Source organism: Triturus cristatus, chromosome 3_2 (assembly GCF_964204655.1).
Source record: "Triturus cristatus chromosome 3_2, aTriCri1.1, whole genome shotgun sequence".
NCBI lineage: Eukaryota > Metazoa > Chordata > Amphibia > Caudata > Salamandridae > Triturus > Triturus cristatus.
Genome location: NC_140584.1, coordinates 66,874,402 through 66,893,465, shown reverse-complemented (window position 1 = coordinate 66,893,465; position 19,064 = coordinate 66,874,402).

Sequence of the window (19,064 nt, the reverse complement as noted above, 5' to 3'; positions counted from 1 at the left end):
ACGAAAATAGTAGAAGCCATTAGGGTCTTCTATGTGACCGTTTGGTATGGTGAGAAAGATAAGCAACAACAAATTAAAGAGTGGCCAATTTGAGGGCACATCGGCAATAACCACTACTATCCTCCAGTGGTTAATTTGTAACAAAATAAGTGCCAGGGCCCTAGTCAGGAATTCACTGCAGCCTGCTCCACCCATGGACCCGATACCTCTGCCAATGGCAGTACCAACATAACTACTAACCATCACTCCCCTACAAGCTATAAGACTGTCTTGGGTGACAGGTATTTGCCATTTTTAATGTATACTCAACTAATAAGCAACTGCTTTTGTGCTCATCTCTGAAGTGGCAGACAGTCATGAGCGCAGGTGTTGACAATTAAGTGACAGTGCTGAGCACTGGAAACCATCGGCTCAAATTAAGCACTTCTTTCCTCAGCCCGAGCTCTCAAGATTTCAAGTCCATGCGTACATGCACGTGTTGCTCATGCTGTCCAGATATTTGCTCTCTATTGTGATTTTTGAAGTTCCATGGAGGAAAAGGTGGGCGGGGGCAGGGGAGCACTGCCACACAGCTGTGCCAAACCTAAACTACTGCACTCAATGTTGAGGTCGAGGTTGTAAACTAGGATGACAACTACACATATTTAAACCTAGAAAGGCTATCCAGGGTTTTGGCTTCCAGGACTTCCCATGGTAAAATTACCTGCATTGTCATAAAGTTTCCCCCAAGTCACCCTCCCTGCCCACCTTAATGGGAGACTCAGCCCATCCTTCATGCATTCTGGGGTGCCGGGAGATTCCTCACCTTGCACAAAAGGTTTAACGCAAACTTTAAAACCTTTAGTCGAACCTCCTTAAAAAAATTGGGGCTCAAAGCTGCACTCTCCAAACTCCCTTATCATTTCACCTAAAAGCTTTTCCCCTGTTGAGCTGTCTGAAATACTATGCAGTATACATTTAAATCTGGCAGGGCTAAACCTCCCTTCTCAGGCCTGCGACTCAACTTTTTCCAAGCCAGTCTTGCTCCACAGGAATCCCATATAAAGCTGGATATTTTCACCTGAATCTTTTTGATAATTGATCTTGGGAAAGTAAGGGGAATACAGTTAAATAGATACATACATTTGGCGAGTATTGACATCTTAATAAGGTTCACTCAACCATAGATTGTCAGTGGCAGGTTTTTCCATCATGACAACATGTTATCTATCTCCTTAGCCAAATTGTAAGCCGGTGTTTCTGCCACTGGGTTAGCAATAACAATACCGAGATACTTTACCTCTGAAGATTCTTTCCCCCGCATTCATCTAAAATCCAGCACATTACCCGTCTTCGATTTGTTAACCATGTACCCTGAAAAGCACCAAACTCTGTTACCAACCTCTCCACCCTAGGTATAGTTTGGGTGAGATCAGATGAATAGATTATCAGGTCATCTGCATGCAGCCCAATCTTATTGCTAAAAGGGGGGAGTTTAAAGGGATCACATGGTTATCTTTTCCAGGCATTTGTGCTAACAGCTCAATATAAATATCAAACAAGAGAGGTGACAAGGTGCACCCCTACCTAGTGCCCCTATAAATGTTAAAACTCCTAGTCAAAGAGCCAATAAGGAGAATTCTAGCTGATGAGTTTCATATAATATTCAGAGAGAGTAGAGATAAAACCTGAACTGAATCCCATTATCACCAGGACCATCCATAGGTAAGTCCTGCATACTCGATCGAATGCCTTAGCGGCATCAATTGTGACCACGGTCAAGGGAGTCGAATGAGCGGTGGTGAGACCAATAGCTCCAATTAGTTGCTGCGTAAGTTCTTGAATTTGCCTCTTTGGCACAAATCCTTTCTGATCCGGTTGCAACAATTGGGGGGCTAACTTGGCCAATCTCCCTGCCAATATGCTCATAAAGATTTCATAATCTGCATTTAACAGTGAGATTGGGTGATAGGAATCTGGCTTCCGAGAGTCCTTGACTGGTTTTAAAACCAAAACAGTTGTGGCCTCTTTCCATGAATTTGGAATCCGTCCTCCCCGCGAGTAAATTGAGTTAAATACTAATTCCCATTCGGAAATAATTTCTTACGTTAGGATCTTATAGAGCTCTGAGGGTATTGCATCGGGACCAGCAGCCTTTCCCCTCTTTAATCATTGGAGGTGCGTCCTAATTTCCTCCTCAGTTATCATGGTGTCCATGCATTCTCTACCTTCCTTTGTAAGCACCAAAAGCCCTACACTTTTCAGCCAAGCTCTAAGTCTCTCTGGCATTTCTTTAACCTTGTTCGCAGCATATTCCCGCAAATTGATTACCAATTCCCCAATGAAGTTTCTAGACCTCTCAACCGTAGCCTTCCATGCTAGCAGCGCCCCCGCTTTCTCCCCGTATTCAAATTGTTTCACACACCCGACTTGCCAATGCTCTCTACACCATGCTTCCAATTTGGCCTTATAATTTTTCCTGGCCTCCTCCAACTTGCTTGATAATCTCTCCCAGTCACTATTGGGTCATGCTTTTTGCTGCTGCATCTCAGCTTTCAATGTCCCCACTCTTTCTTTCAATCTATTGAGTTCAACTCTTTCAGCCCGATTTTTACCATATGCCAGACCTTTCAACATCCCTCTAGTATAAGCTTTAAATGTATCCCAGATTATATCCAGAGAGGCTGAGCCGGCATTGACTAAAAATAACTTTACAATAGCTTTTAACAAAGTTGCGACTACGTCTAGATCGAGGAGGATACACTTTTTAATGTTCACCAGGCATTACTTTGACCTCTAAAACACTTAAGTGTTATGTTGACTGCTGCATGGTCTGAGATCTGCCCTGGCAACAGGTTAACTTCTTTTACTTTCCTGGCTAGGGATTTATCGACCAAAATATAATACAGTCTAGAGAAGGGGGCATACTTACTACTATGAAAAGTATAACCCCTTCATGAACCCGTTAAGATTCTCAATAATTTCCACAAAGCCTATATCATGTAGCATGTTTTTAAGTGATTGCCTCGTCATAAGTGGTTGGGCATGGTACTTCCTAGTGGATCTATCTAAAAGAGGATCCAAGAGGGTATTGTAAATCTCCCCCTATAATTAGCAGAACTATTACCTTCACTAAATTCCACCCAAGATTTATTATATATTGGGGAACATTGAGGTTCAGTCCATAAAAACCAACATACATAAACTCTAAATCATCACATCTCAGGATTGCCATAACCCACCACCAGAGCTGCCTGTTTTTGGAGACATCGCCTCAACCCCAGCTCCCCTCCTTATTAAGATGTCTTCTCCCTTACAATCCACTGTCTACTCTGAGACAACATACCTTTCTATACATCTAAATTCAGAGGAGAGGGCTCTCCTCTCACTGGCCATTAAATAAGTCTCTTGTAATATAATGATATGGGGCAAACTATTTTCTAAATACATCATTACCAGTCACTGACAATTTTTAATCCTGAGGCCATTTACATTCCACATTATAAATGGAATCTCCCTACATCTCCCCATCATTGTCTGGGGATATAGGACCCTTATTAAGATAAATTATCATTGGGCAAGTGGTTGAGTCTATTTGGTTAGGTGACATTGAGGACTTATTTTTATTTTTTCTCCCACTGCTCCCCACCCTGTGCCCTACCCCATGGTGTCCCACCACCAACCCACCTTGGGGAACCCTCCCTTTGCTAACATGCTTGGACTAATCTAGTGTAAGGATACACCTAACTCAACCTGAACGGGAGGAAGGGAAACACTTTTTGTTTAATTACCCTCACACACCCTAGTGGTGTCATGCTTCATCATTGGGTCACCCCGACGCCTACAGGTCGGGGTGGTCTCAACCACAGTGTTGGGAGCTCTCGTAATACGTGAAGACCAGGGGGATTAAAGATTAAAAAACCTCAGGCAGACCCCTGGTTTTCCTTTATTCTTGGGTCTGTCAGGTTTGTTAAAAAATCTTAAAAAACGGGAGTGTTATGGTCCTATGACCCTAGTGCCAACATGTTTCAGTCCTCGGTCGGCCGTGTAGGTCCTGGACTTTCTTCAGGGCAAAGGTGACCCCCCCGGGAGATGCAAGAATGGGAGTCCCTATCCTGTCAGTAGAGTGAGAGCAGAGTAGCTGCTCTTCATTTGTTTGTAACAGATTTGTTATATGTTATGTGCGAGGAAATATGCATCGCATAGGACCGGAAGGCTAATTTGGGTGGTCTTAGCCTCTCAAACCGGTTTGGTCCCGGTCCTCGGCTTGTGGCTTGTATTTTGCTGGGGCTGTAGATACCAAGTGAGTCCAGGAATACTGCTGCAGGCTGTGGTAGGTTCTTCTACCCTTCTTGCCGCCCTGTACTGACTTTGCCATTGCAGACCCGAGTCTGAACACAGGCTACCCAGCACCTCTGTAGCTCCCTCACAGCTGTTTCCCAACGTGGGATTTCCCAAGCCTTACAGCTTAGTTCAGCTGAAGATGTGCCGGAGGGTTGCCAGGGCAGGCACATCGAGGATAGAGGGGGGGACGTCATGTGCAGGTAAGTGCCGGTCTGGGGATGGGGGGAGTGGGAGGCAGGGGTAAGCCGCCGACACGAAAGGAAACGCTTTTCTCCCTGGAGCTTGTAGCCATTCAGATAGCGGCTGCTATGTTCCCCGCCCTCACCGTCCTGTCACAAATGTTTTGTGCATGTTGGAATGTTTTGTTGTTTTGGTCTTGTTTAACTTAAATAAGTATTGGCTAGTATTATAAAGTGGTGTGGAGTACTTTTGCAATGTTTTCACAGTGTTACTCTGTGTGTGTATGAACAAATAATTTCCTCATTGCATCTTTAGGTTTGCCTGACTGTTCTGTGCCATAAGCACAGGTAAACTTTTAGTGTGTACTACACTTTCCCTGACTAGAGTCTGGGCCCCTACTTGGACAGGGTGCATACCTCTGCCAACTAGAGACCCCATTTCTAACAGTGGCTGTACTCGATGTGCAATGCAAACTTGGGCAGAAAGAAAAAGTAGGGATCAGCATATATTTCTTGGGGAAATGGTCCAGAGATGATGCAGCAAAAGTGTGGGACCCTTTTTGGATGTTCCTGTCAGGAAGAAGAGTTACAATGATCAAGAAGGCCTGAGCTTGCTTTGTTAGTGTGGGTAACAGGTGAGTACATAATTTCATGAACCCACCTGATCAGTTAAACTTGTCTTCCTCCAGTCGGGCTGAGGTTCAAAGACTCTAAGGTTAACAACAGACAATCACATCACTACTATCACTGAATTAACCAACGTATATGAGTATTTTCCATCAAGTACTTACATCACCAAACTCGTCAATGCGAGCGAAGGATAGGGTGAGCTTTAATCAAGTCAGAGCCATTTGAACCCAAGACCATTGTCGACCACTTGAAGACTACAAACTCTGTAGAGACAGGGTCCTCCTCTTCAGACCAATGCCCCTCCAGAATTTTGCATGTATGTCAATCAGTGTTTAAAATGTAAAATAATAAGTGCCGGTGCTCAAACATGTATGAATTGCTGAATAGCAAGGCTTCCATATGTCTCTTTTTTCAGACACTATACTCTCCATACCCATTTATTTCACTCTTGCAGGTTCTATTTGATCCTTACTTCTTTGTCACAGCTTTTCTTCCTCTTCCTCCTCCTTTTCTCCATTTGAGTTTTTCTCTCTTCTTACTTTGGATCCAAGTCTGTTGTGGAAAAATAAGTCTCAGTCAAAAAAGTAGTCCCCTGTGGGTAACTTTAATCGTCCTCATTCATGCACACAGTCACCTAAAAATATCACCAGAATATAACACCGTCACCATCAAAGGGCCAAGTGCTTCTAGTCTAGTAGAAGGATTATTTCTTGCTTGTTCTCCCAATATTGCACTGACTTGTTAGTCTTTTAACCTTTCTTTTATATTAATCGTCATGTATGATGTTCGTATTTTAATGTAAAGTTTTTAATGCTTGATGCTTTTCTTTGTGCGACCACATGTTTGGTTATTTTTAATAAAAAAAATAGTACACTTGAGTGTTGAGCACTTGGCCCTTTGATGGTGACGGTGTTATATTCTGGTGACATTTTAAGTGCCTGTGTGTATGAATAAGGACAATTTAAGTTACCCAAAGGGGACTACTTTTTTGACTGAGGTCTATTTGGTGCCCCACTCCTTTGGTGTTGAAGGGGCCCCTCTCATTTGTTTGAGATATGAGGAAAAATAAGTGTAAGTCCTAAAAAATGAGTGCCCGGTGGACCCCACCTGCAATCACTGGCTCACATGAAGCACTGATGCCAATGTCAATTAAGTATCAGTCTCTTCACAAGCAATAAATAGCACTAAATAGCATAGTTGATACTGCTACACCAAATTCTCAGCACATGGATATGGAAGACTGGTTAAATGAGTGAGGGATAAACTGATGTTAGTGGGCCAGTCTGTCCCTCTGATGCAAACTAAATATACAACTCTCAAATTTGACCATGTCAATGTGTCCATTTCCCTGTAGATAAAGATCCTGTGGGATGTGTCCACTCAAAGGGTTTTTAACTGGAATCCTCAATGACAACGTTGCTAGGGTCTGTAACTGTTATACTAAGATATCAAGAAGCTTCACCAATATCTGGTGTGAATAAGAGGGTGGTCAGTGCAAGCCCAACAGACACAAGCGTATTCAATTGATATTTTGAGTTTGTAGGAAGCTCAGAGAGAAAAGTTGACGGCCAGGTTTCCAATAATCTAAAAACTGCTACTCAAGGTATAGCATGAATATCAGCCATAGCTTCAAACATGAAGTTCAAAGCTAATGCTTCTCAGCTATTCAAACTTTTGCAGTTAGCTGGGCATCCAAAACGAGAATAAAGAGTGAGAAACACACCGCAGCCAAAAGCACAGTTTCTATGTTAGCAGAAATTATTTCACAGTGGCCTGCATTTACTATGGCCAACTTAACGTGAACAGCCCTTAACTATGGTTAACTATAGCATGGAAATCACTTTGCTCAAACTTAGCATGGAAACCACTCTTCAGATATGTGTATATAATGTGCATTAGTATAACTGTTAAGCTAAACAAAAATAGTGACAATGTTTCACCATTACCAAACATCCCTTACAGGCCTTTCACTCAACTTCTGTTCTTCTGAACCTCAGCTCTTCAACAGATTGTGCACAGTCAGAGCAATAAAGAAGCAAGTGCTTGGTGTGTAATGCATTAAGTGACAGGGATGCCGAATAGAAGACAGGCCAGTCTTCGTTCCATATCATGCTTCTTCCTTCGCCACCCTACGCCTCCTGCCTCTTTATCTCACCGTTGCAGGTTACTTTTTCTACCTTTGTCACTGTTTTGCTACTTTTCTCTTCCTTCTAATTTCTACCTTTTCTATCTTTCTCCCGCTTACTTTTTGTCAAAGACTGTTGATGAAAAATAAGATCTGGTCCCCAAAAGTTAGTGCCACTGCCCACCACCCACAACCAGAGGCATAAATTAAGCGCTGAGCGAAGCTGACAATTGACGGGACAGCAAACAAATCGTACCTCCTTTTACTATGGGCCAGAGGTACCGTCGTGCCTCATATTCCATATATTCAGGCATCTCTGAGAAAGCTTCAGCAATGAGGGGAGAAAGAAGCATACAAGTCACTGAAGCCGGAGTCCAGTCCCTGGCCCAGCATCCACTACACTTAGGAAATAGAGCCACAGAGGTCTCTCTGCTGTCTACAGTTCATTATCGAAAGATTCTGCTTATTAGAATGCCCCCGAGACTACCAGCTCATCTAATGAGGGCCTTTGGGGACCAGGAGCCAATTTATAAATCAGATAATTACCCACATACATCCCGTCAGCGCTGTCACATCACTCAGGTTTATGATTTCTACAGAATAATTACTCATGAATTATGCACACTTCATCGAAGCGGCGGTGGATTCGGTGTGTTGTATTAGGAAACCTTTCATTACGGGAACCAGAAAAAAATGTATGCAGTATTTCCCCACCCCTGCGCTATTTGATCTGCACATTGCCTCCACCTCTCAGCAGGCAATGACAAACCAGCACACCTTTTTCTCCCTCGGCAGCCCTACTTCCCTCGCTCCACAACTTTGTCTGTCCTTCCTCAACAAGTCTCCTTCTCTTCCAGTAGTAATGCAAAGCTTCTCCAGCTTTCAATCCATCTCCCAGCAGCCCTCTTGTATTTCCTCAGCAGCTCTTTTCCTTTCATCGAAGGCTCTTCCATCCCTCTTCAGCAATTCTACGCCCACCGCTTTTAGTTCCTCTTCAAATGTGCTTCCATCCCTCAGCAGCTGACCTCTGTAGTGTCATGAGACTGTGATCTAGGACCCTTGTGGTTTTGGGTGATCTGAACAGGGGAAATACGTAACCTGCTGGGAGATGTTAATGTCTGATTATTTATGGTTATGACATTATGAGTGTGCCGTGTGTGAGCATATGCTGAGGAATAAAGACGTCTGTTACAGAGCTCTGTGTGTGTCGTATTCCTTTGCATGCTCCTAGGCTGGGGAGGAAACTGCATCTGGCAAAGAGTAGGGAAAACGTGCCGCTAAGAAATTAGACTACTCTCCCTGAGAGTTTGCAATGGTATGGCAAACTGCTCTTGTATGCCATGTGTGCCCCATGTCAATACAAAGCAGTCTGAAGTTAGCGTCAGTGGAGTGAAAGCTCCACTCCGGCCCAGACACAGTCGTTAAAGAATTGTGGTGAAAACAACACAAAATCAAGAATAGAGGGTACCCAAGCACACGCAGATATATAGTCACCAAAATTTAAATATGTAAATAAGCATGTAAAACAAGTAAATCTTCGTCTCTGTCTTGTGAGTTTCTTCAATTTTAATATTCTTTTTTTAGAGATGGTTTCACAATCTTCACAGTGGTTCCCAAGCCAACACGTGTTTCGTCGCCTCTAGTAGTATTGTACATGCGACTTGTTCACGGCTATACCCTGTATTATAAGCAGAGTTTAAAGTATGACGATAATTCCAGGTCATACATTCAAGCGACGGGGGGGGCAAGTCTGAGTGGAGTAAAGCTCTTGAGTATCAGCTGTGTTCCGTTCAGTGGCCGCGATGTGTAGCTGCCCCCAAAACTGCGTCTGGCTCCAAATTCGAATTTGGAGCCAGACGCGGTTTTGGGGGCAGCTACACATCGCGGCCACTGCCGTTTCTACCCGGAGACGGGATGCACAAATACGGAACACAGCTGATACTCAAGAGCTTTACTTCACTCAGACTTGCCCCCCCCCCGTCGCTTGAATGTATGACCTGGAATTATCGTCATACTTTAAACTCTGCTTATAATACAGGGTTCAGCCATGAACAAGTCGCATGTACAATACTACTAGAGGCGACGAAACACGTGTTGGCTTGGGAACCACTGTGAAGATTGTGAAACCATCTCTAAAAAAAGAATATTAAAATTGAAGAAACTCACAAGACAGAGACGAAGATTTACTTGTTTTACATGCTTATTTACATATTTAAATTTTGGCGACTATATATCTGCGTGTGCTTGGGTACCCTCTATTCTTGATTTTGTGTTGTTTTCACCACAACTGTTTGGGGAGGCTGGTGGTTCTCCCCTACCCTTTAGCACCGTTACCGATTTGGAACTCCACAGATACCGGGTGCACTCACCACAAGCGCCTATTTTCTATTACAAATACCACTGCACAACACGTAAACAGTCGTTAAAGAAGTTGAATGGCCTACAGAGGGGCACACTCGAAAAGCCTGCCAGAATCTGCTGGTAAAGCTGAAAGAATAGATATTGCACTGTGCCATAATACAGAGACATCATCCATGCAAAGCAAACGCTAACGGCTGTGATAACCAGGTTTGGCAGTACAAACGCACTTACCAGCGAGTGCCACACGACCTTGAATCAGGTGTGATGACCAAGGCCCAGGTGAGAGGCCAATCCTCAGTGGCCAGAGGCATCCAGTGCAAAGAAAGCAAGCAGAATATTTATTTTTTTCAATTGCTGCAGAAGGGAGCAGGAATCATGATGCATCTGCGTTCCTAAAACCACCACTGCCATTCGACAATGCAAAGTTGCAGAATATTGGCCAGGTTGACTGCATGGATCGAGACATTTGGTGACTTCACAGATGCCCTAGAAGAAGTAGATGATAAGAAAATCATTAAGTATTTAAAGAACCTTGCCAATGACGGAGTGAAAGAAGTGCTGAAGGAAATCTCGCAGACTGATGCAATATTGTACCATCAGATCAAAGAACCATTGGGAACCAAGTTCAATCCTATGTCGACTATGAAATGTATATTTACAATCAAGTGAGATAGCAAGCTGGTGAAACGATGGATGAGTTTGTTGAGAGACTTGTCATGCTTATCAAACACTGCAAGTTCAGTGAATTTAATGAGGAAGTAGCCATGAGCATTAGAGTCATCAATGGTTTTCTTTCGGACTCGTTCAGAAGACATATGTTAAAGGAGATACTCAGTTTAGAGAACATGCTACTGGCCGCAAGGGCAGAAGAGCATGCAGATCGACAAGCCACTGATGTGGAAGCTGGAATAGCGCAAATGAATCAGCATTGATCATATAAAGCAGGCACAAGCACAAGATAGATGCACGCAAGTCGACATCTACAAAGTAAAGGTTGTGTTCCGATGTGGTTTTTTTGTTTCCCCAAGAAGGTAAGTGTAGGAAAGTGCTTCTTTTTCCATGGATACTCCCTAAAGTTTTGTCAGATACATGATGCCAACTTGACTGAGTGTACCCTGGGTGCCTGCCAATCAGGTTCCCAGGGCCTGTGTGCTTTCCCAAAACTGCATTTTGTCTCCACAATTGGCACAACTGTGGGCCACATGTAATTCCCTTGTCAAAGGTACCCCCGTTACTAAGGGATTTGTGACCAGAGGTGGTCTCTGATGGCTGCAGCACGTATTATGCCACCCTCAGAGACCCCTCACCTTAACACCCACACACTGCCATTGCAGGCTGCGTGTTTAGGTGCAGACCAAACTGAAGAGTTGACATGGCACACATCCCTGTGTGCCATGCCCACCAACACTGCCTGTGGTAAGGGTAAGTCACCCCTCTAGCAGGCCTCACATCCCTAAAGGCAGGGTGCACCATACCACAGGTGAGGGTATAGCTGACTGAGCAAAATGCCCCTACAGTGTCTGTGCCATTGACAGACATTGTAAGTGCAGTGAAGCCATTTTGAGTACATGGGCTGGACGTTTGTCAACATGACCTCCACAGCTCCATGATGGCTTTGCTGAAGACTGAGAAGTTTGGTACCAAAATTCTAGGCACATTAAACCAACACTGATGCCAGTGTTGGATTTAATGTAAAATGTACTCATATGGCATTATGCCCCCTGAAAAATAACCAGCCCTGGTGAGGTTTGTGAATGGCTACCTGCCATCTGCCACCACCGGACAGGTTTCTGGACCCCTTGGTAGCGAGCCCTCCACTCTGTGGGTCCTGAAACAAAGCACATCCTGGTCAGAGGTGTCATGCCTCCTCTCCAGGATGGGCAGGGTCCACGAAGAGGAAGCTTCAAAGGCTGGCTGCCTTTGTTAGCTACCCCCAGCCACTGCTGCTATCCACAGCTGGCTCCCACCTGTTCTGACCCCCATTTTGGGCAGAAGAATCGGTAGGAAAACCTAGAAAGATAGGGAGGTGTGCCCACCTTTGCCAACCCCACCCCTCAGGTGGGGGAGGCGAAATGAAACAAACATCTTAGCCCCCTCCATCTTGAAGATGAGGGGACTCCCCCAATCAGGACGATTATGCCACTGGAGGGTGGCATAAGAGGGAGTGTGGACACCCCAGAGAAGGGACCCATTGGTCCCAACCTGCACACCCCTGTAACGCCCATAAATCAGAGGTGGGGGGCATGGCCAAGATGGCGGCAGAGTAGCACCATTTTCTTGGGGCTCCGCTCGCCAAGGCCGATACAAGGCATCCACTGGCAGTTGGGGGACCCGAGAGGGGGCCAAAAGTGATCCCAGGCTGCGCTGCTGATGGAGGGCCGGGCAGGCTGGTGAGCGGTCCCTGTCTCCCGTTGAATCCGGCTGCGGCAGCTCAGACGTGGCGATCGGCCGCAAAGACAGTGACAGTGCAGGGATCGCCCTGGGGGACCCGGCGGTGGCAGAGGAGGCCCCGGTGGATGTGACGTCTGTCGTAATTGGAGCTGGCGGAGCCCTGACTACATTGCGGAGTGAGGTGGCACGGGAAGGGATGCCGGTGGGTCCGCTGCCTCCTACAGAACTGTGTGATGGCCTGTCTGAGGCCCGGGACCAGAGACCATGAGGCTGCCATAATCAGTAAGGCCTGGTGTCGAGGCCGGGAGTTGGCAGCGAGGCCCTCCCCTGGAGCTTCTAATCCAAGGAAACTAGCGACAGTGCCACCCTGGCTCTGAGGGGCAAGATCTAGATGGCTGAGGCAGCGGCTGGCGTGCAGCTCCGGGGCAGAGTGGCTGCGCCACATGAAGCGGCCTACAGCAGGTGAGTGCATGGCCTGAAACGTGCGAAGCAGTGTGTGCACATCGGCAGAGTGCGAGAGTGGTAAGGGAGAGGAGCGACACAGTGGCATCAGAGGAGCCGGAGTGAACGGCGGGAGGCAGATGCCCTGCGCGACACAGACTGGGGATGGTCCCCGGCTCGGCTTGACAGTGAAGCGACTTTGAAGGCCAGTCAGCTTACATGCCGAGACTTCAGGGGAGAGCCCAGACTCAGCTATCACCCTCGAGGGCAGTGGGTCCCTGCTTAAGATTGCAGCCTGAGCGACCTAGGCCTTGAGAAATGGTCTCTTTTCTTCTCGCTGCTGCTGGGGGCCCCAGCTGGGACATGATCCTTCTGCTCTGACAGGCCAGTCAAGGGAGGCCTTAGGTGCTAGTGACCGAGTACCGGTGCCACACGTCTGCAGTTGTGCCCACCCCAACTTGGAGCTGGAGGTGCCCAGCTTTGTTGCGGCAGCTGTCGGTGGATTTGGGATTTTGTGGTGAAGCCTCACAGGCATTGTCACGCACTTGGTGGAGTGGCTGTTTACCTGCCGTGACGGGGCCCTGATCTTGCGTCAACAAGAACAATACTACAGGGGCTTATTCAACGATCCTTAGCGGGGTGAGGTCAGACGTGTGACTGAGAGCCCCGTGTGGGGAGCCAGGAAAGACACCATGAGCAAGGATCCACCCATGAAAGACCTGCTCCAGAGAACGGATGGGAAAAAGACCGGCGAACCAGGGATGGATTCGGATGCAGGCCACGCTGCTGAGCCGGTCATGAAAGAATTCAAGAAACAGCTCTTCAGCTCCCTCCAGGATGATTTCGCTAGCCTGTGTCAAGAAATGGCCTCCGATGTCAAGCTGCTCCGGAGGGAGCTCAGCGAAGTGGTGGACAGAGTGGACACCCTGGAACGCAATGGGGACAGACGAGAGTAAGAGCTTACAACCCAGGCCCGGGAACCTGGGCTATACCTCAAGATAGAAAATCTTGAAAACCGGCTCGAGACACTCTAATAGTCGTATTAAGGGCGCGCCACTTCTGGCAGATGGTGGAAAGCTGGAAGAATGGGTTCTTTGCCTCTTTAAACACATGGCCCCGGAGTGGTGAGACAAGGAGGTCACGTTGGATCGCACACATCGGGCCAGACGACCTGCCTCGGGCCCCGGCCAGCCACAAGACATCCTGAGTTGCCTGCATTCCTACCGACAGAAGGAGATTATCATGGCCACCACACAGGATCAATCGACGGTGGAATTCGAGGGCTTCAGGTGGGGCTCTTCCAGGATCTCTCGCCCCTCACCCTGCAGCGGCGTAGGGAACTGTGACCAGTCACATCCCTCCTCTACGAGCAGGGAATACGGTACCGGTGGGGGCACACATTCCGCCTGTCCTTTGTCTGGAATAATGAAACGCATGGTGTGCGGAACTTACAGGAAGCGAAGGCCATACTTGGTGGTGCTCTGACAGTGGCAGTAGATTCCGAGGCGGCGGAGGGAGGTCCATCAACCGGGAAGCTGCAGAGAGTGGGCAGAAGACGGGGCCCTAGGAGGTGCACCCAGAGGAAGCCGTCAGAGGAGGAGCGTCAGCAGGAACGGAACGCCTTGCTCAATCAGTTGCAGAGCTGGGAGAGCTCCGGGGACTGAGGCCATCGATTGCCCCTGGTAGTTGATATCCCGCTTCCTGATGATAACACGAAGGGTCCGAGACCAGCGGTTTGAGATATCGGTCTTGGTGGGGGAGCCCCACCTTCTGGATGGTGATGACCGACTGCCAGACACATGGACCTTTGCACGTTGGTGCGGTTTGTTCCTGTCGGAAGACGTCATTGATGTTTTTCTGTGATTTTCACTTTTTCTCGCTGCTTCTTTCTTCTCTCTTTCTTTTCTTTCTTTCCTTTTCCACCAACAAGAGATCTGCAGCTCTCCCACGGACAGGTAGGGTGCACCTTCGAATTTGGTGGCCAGGTGTGGCAGGTGAGATCGGGGAAGACGGGACCACCTGGGGGCGGTTGGGCTCATTGGAGGTGCGCTACTTGTGCATCTTCCTAGCGTTTCCCCATCCCCGGTGCGCTAGATGCTCTGCCAGATGCCCTGGATTTACCCCATATATACGCAGAGGACCTGCCCCACCAGGATTGAAGACACAGTGCGGCGCTGCGAGGGAAGGAGGGAGTGCTTGGAAGGTGGCCCAGTGGTGGGGTGCGGAAGGGGGGGAGTGAATACCCTCTCACCCTTGGTTTTTCTTTGCGTCAGGCTCGGTCGGTGCGCAGATGTGCCTTCTCATAATGGCCCATGACTCGTCCTCAAGTAGTAATCATGAGGTTCAATGTGCAGGGCCTTAATTCGCCGGCAAAGCAGCAAGCGCTTCTTGCCTTGTTGAGAGTTGCTAAGTGCGATATTTGCCTCCTACAGGAGACCCACCTCATGCGGGCAGACTGGAGGCGACTTCGATCCAAATGGTTCAATAGACAATATTTTTCATCAGGGCCGAGGAAGAAGGCTGGGGTGGTGATCCTCCTGGCCACACATTTCCAGGGGACTATAGTGGGGAACTTTGCAGAAGTCGCTGGGTGCCTTCTGGCCATGCGAATGTTAATGGGAGGGCGAGTGCATACGATAGCCTCGGTCTATAGCCCCAATGAGCCCCACTAAGAAGGGGGACCCCTGAAAACTAATACGGGCAGGTATACCAGGGGAATAGACAAGTACCAAGGAAAACAGAGTACCTGCCACAAATAAATAGTGAGTACGGCCCTACGGGGGGTCCGGATACTTTAAGAGCTTCAACCAACGGGCAAAACCAGGGCACAAGAAGAACAAACAGACAGAGTCTAAACAGGTTAGGATATTTTTAGAAAAGAATCTTTTTATTTCATCGTAATTCGTTGTGTGCATATAGAATTCATTTTTTTGGAGGGAGTTTATAGAGAGGGTTAAAGAAAGTTAACAAAGTAAATTCAACAAGGAGGTAAAGAGGATAATTGGGATAATACAATTTCCAAATAACAAATCATTAAAGGTCCCACGAACCACTCCTTCAGACAATCTTACACTCAGATTCTCTCACATCCAACAATATCAACAAACAACAAACAACATAAATGCATGTAGATTAAAAACATGTACAAAATAGCGATAGTCATTTTAACATATCAAATTGGAGGGAATGGACTTTCTGCAGCCCATGCAGCTAAAAAGCACCAATAGGTACGTTTACAATAACAAAAAATGAGGTGACAGAGTGCCGACGCGCGTTTCGGTGAACAAGCCCCAACAGGGGCTGCACCTTCATCAGGGCGAAGGAGGGCAGGGATGGTGGGACAAGCACACCTATAAACAGACAAAAATATAAAACAATAAGGGGAAAGTTATAACAGGGGTAACCAGTGCGAGTTTTATATACATCTGGGGCTCCAGTTGCAGAAAAACATTAGCAATTACATTGAAGTACAAAATACAATGTTAAACTCTGGACAGAGGTTTATGGAGAATTAATCTTATCAAAATAATTTAGGTCTAGATAGAGTCAATCATAAGTCATGAACTGGTTAGCCACAAATGGTTGAAGCAATAATATAAACATATAAGCGATATAGATATAAATATGGGAACATCAGAATAAGGTGCAAACATGGAGATCTAATCTCCAAACAATGAAACAGGGTGAGAATATATAATAGACATTTAGTACATATGACTCAACATATCATAATAGTGAGGAAAAGATAAAATGAAAATAGAGAGTTATTCTCTAGATAAATGATGAATAAATGCATGCTGGGACAGCAGAAAGAAAGAAACGTGAGCCATAGAGCGTGGTCTCATAACACTTAGAATCTATCAAATTAGGAAGAACAATAGAGAGAGTGCCAAAAAGAATAGTGCTCTCCTTACAACCCTCGGTGATCGTGAGGGTTAAAATGGCCTCCTCAGAGTATAGGAAACCATCAGTGTACTCCTCAAGGAGAAAAGGCCAATACCTAGCGGTCAGTGGATCTCAGGCTAAAAGTGGTAGCCAAGGTCTGGTGATAAGATGATCAAAAGCCGGCCAGCAGTGGCGGGGTTTCTTCACAGAAATAATCAGCGTCTATGAATGTGGGAAAACCTGAAAGTTTACAGAATATATATATGTCAAGATGGCAATGGTTAAATAATCGTTATAAACCCCCTCGCTGGTAGCTATACAACCAATGAGCTGAGCCAACATGTGGGGGAGGAGGGGATCACCTACCCGAATATAATCGAGTATGGTCATCCAATGAGGGAGGTATTCCTTTAGGGCCAGGCAGCGGCTAGCCGCTCGATGACATCCTCCATACGAGGGACCACGTCGGGAGAAGGAGATATCGGCGGGCCGGGCAGTCAAGCCTAAAACGAGGCAGAAAAATAAAATTATAATACCTGTAACGAAACAGGTATTGAAAGAGGGGAACTATTTCAATACGGGCGAGGGGGTTTTTTAAAAGAGGGATTGCCGCCGGCGGCGGGAGGATAGGAGTGCGAAAACGCTGGGTGGACAGGACTTACCCGAGCTACTTCAGTACAGCGATAATCAGGCACGGCTGCCGGCATACGTCCTGGCGGGAGCACGATGAGAGGAATGTCTTCCAAGATAGGCGGGGACAAGCAAGGTATAGCACCTCCTTATAAGAAAGGATAGGGGGGTAAACTGGCCAATAGGTCGCTAGGGGTAGGGTGTGCTAATCAAGAAGAAACAGCAAAGGATGGACATGGAAGGAGGACTAGAGGGGAGGCAAATGCGGAGGGAGGGGAGGCAAATGCGGCGGCCATCTTGTAACGGCCGAAATGGACGTATCTAGAGATAGGAAAATGATAAAACTGAATCAAAAGGACAGGGACGAAAAACGGGAGACCCCACAAAATAGACAGACAATTAAGGGACTAAGATGCAGAGACCCAAATACGGTAATATAAAAGGGTGAAAACCGGGAGAAAGGTCCGAAAAATGAACATGGACCAACAGAAATAGGGAATACATCACGCATATGTGAGAGCTCAGGGATGGCAAGGGGGGACAAACAGGAAAGCTTCTACTAAAGAACTTTTTAAATAATGGCATTCTCCCAGGGACAGTGCTCATTGAGCCCTTTGTTTACTGCATTCAGGAAATAAATCCAGAATACCTCTCTTTTCTTACGGATCTGAGTGGGATCTTTTCCAGGGGGGGTAATGATTCTCTCAAGGATGGACCACTTGAGGTCATGTACAGAATGGTTCATGTCAAGCCAATGCTGAACCAGTGGAGCCGACAATTTCCCATTTCGGATGTTGGATTTGTGTTCTCCTATCCTGATTCTGCACTCTCGCCCAGTTTCTCCAACATATACCAATGGACATGGGCACATGATCAAATATATAATGTTGGAAGTGCGACAATTGGTCATGTTAGATAGTTGGATTTTGCGTTCTGGGGTATCAATAGAGTCTCCTGTGATGGCATTAGGGCAAGCGTGGCAGTTGCCACAGTGGTGATTGCCTAGAATGGGACCAAGATTGGTGATGCCAGTTTGTTGAGGGGAAGGAGCTCCCTGAAGTTTACCTTTGACCAGATAGTTTTTGATGTTCCTGTTCCTTTTAAATGCAAAAATGGGCTTGGGGAGAATAGAATCTTCATTGCCCATGTTAAGAAGAAACCAACACGAGTTTATCGTTTGCCTCAGTTTGTGATTGATGTTTGAATGTTTGGTCACACAGACCAATTTGTCAGCCAAAGATTTTTCTTTTGGGAGAAACATCGACTCTCGATTGTAATATCTGGCCCTTTTGAGGGAGTCCTTAATGAGTTTGGGGGGGTAACCCCGATGGATCAGCTTACTCCTAAGTACACTGGCCTGGTCCAGGAAATCATTGATGTTGGAGCAGTTTCTTCGAATTCGAAGAAACTGGCTGAATGGGATGCTGTCCCTTTGGCAGCGGGGGTGGTAGCTGCCATACTGCAAGAGTGTGTTCCTGGCAGTAGGCTTAGTGAATAGGGACACATAGATTTGATTTTCCCTGTGTTTAATCCAAACATCAAGAAACTCCAATTGGAGATTGTTAGAGTGGGCCGTGAACTTCAAGTTGGTATCAGCCGCGTTAATCCAAAGAAGAAACGTATCCAAAGAGGTTTGATCGCCCTCCCACACAAAGAAAATATCATCTATGAATCGGACCCAAGAGCGAACGTTTTCGTAAAATGGGGCCAATTCATTATAGATATTAGTATGTTCAAAATGTCCCATGTAGAGACAGGCGATGCTAGGAGCACAGGAAGCCCCCATGCTAACTCCCTGGATCTGTTGGAAGTAGCGTTGGTTGAATTCAAAATAGTTCTCATAGAGAACTATTTTGAGACATTCGATGATAAAGGGTGCATTGATGATGTCGGGTTCAGCGGCCAGGACCTCTTGAATCACCGAGAGGTCCCATTCTAGGCAATCACCACTGTGGCAACTGCCACGCTTGCCCTAATGCCATCACAGGAGACTCTATTGATACCCCAGAACGCAAAATCCAACTATCTAACATGACCAATTGTCGCACTTCCAACATTATATATTTGATCATGTGCCCATGTCCATTGGTATATGTTGG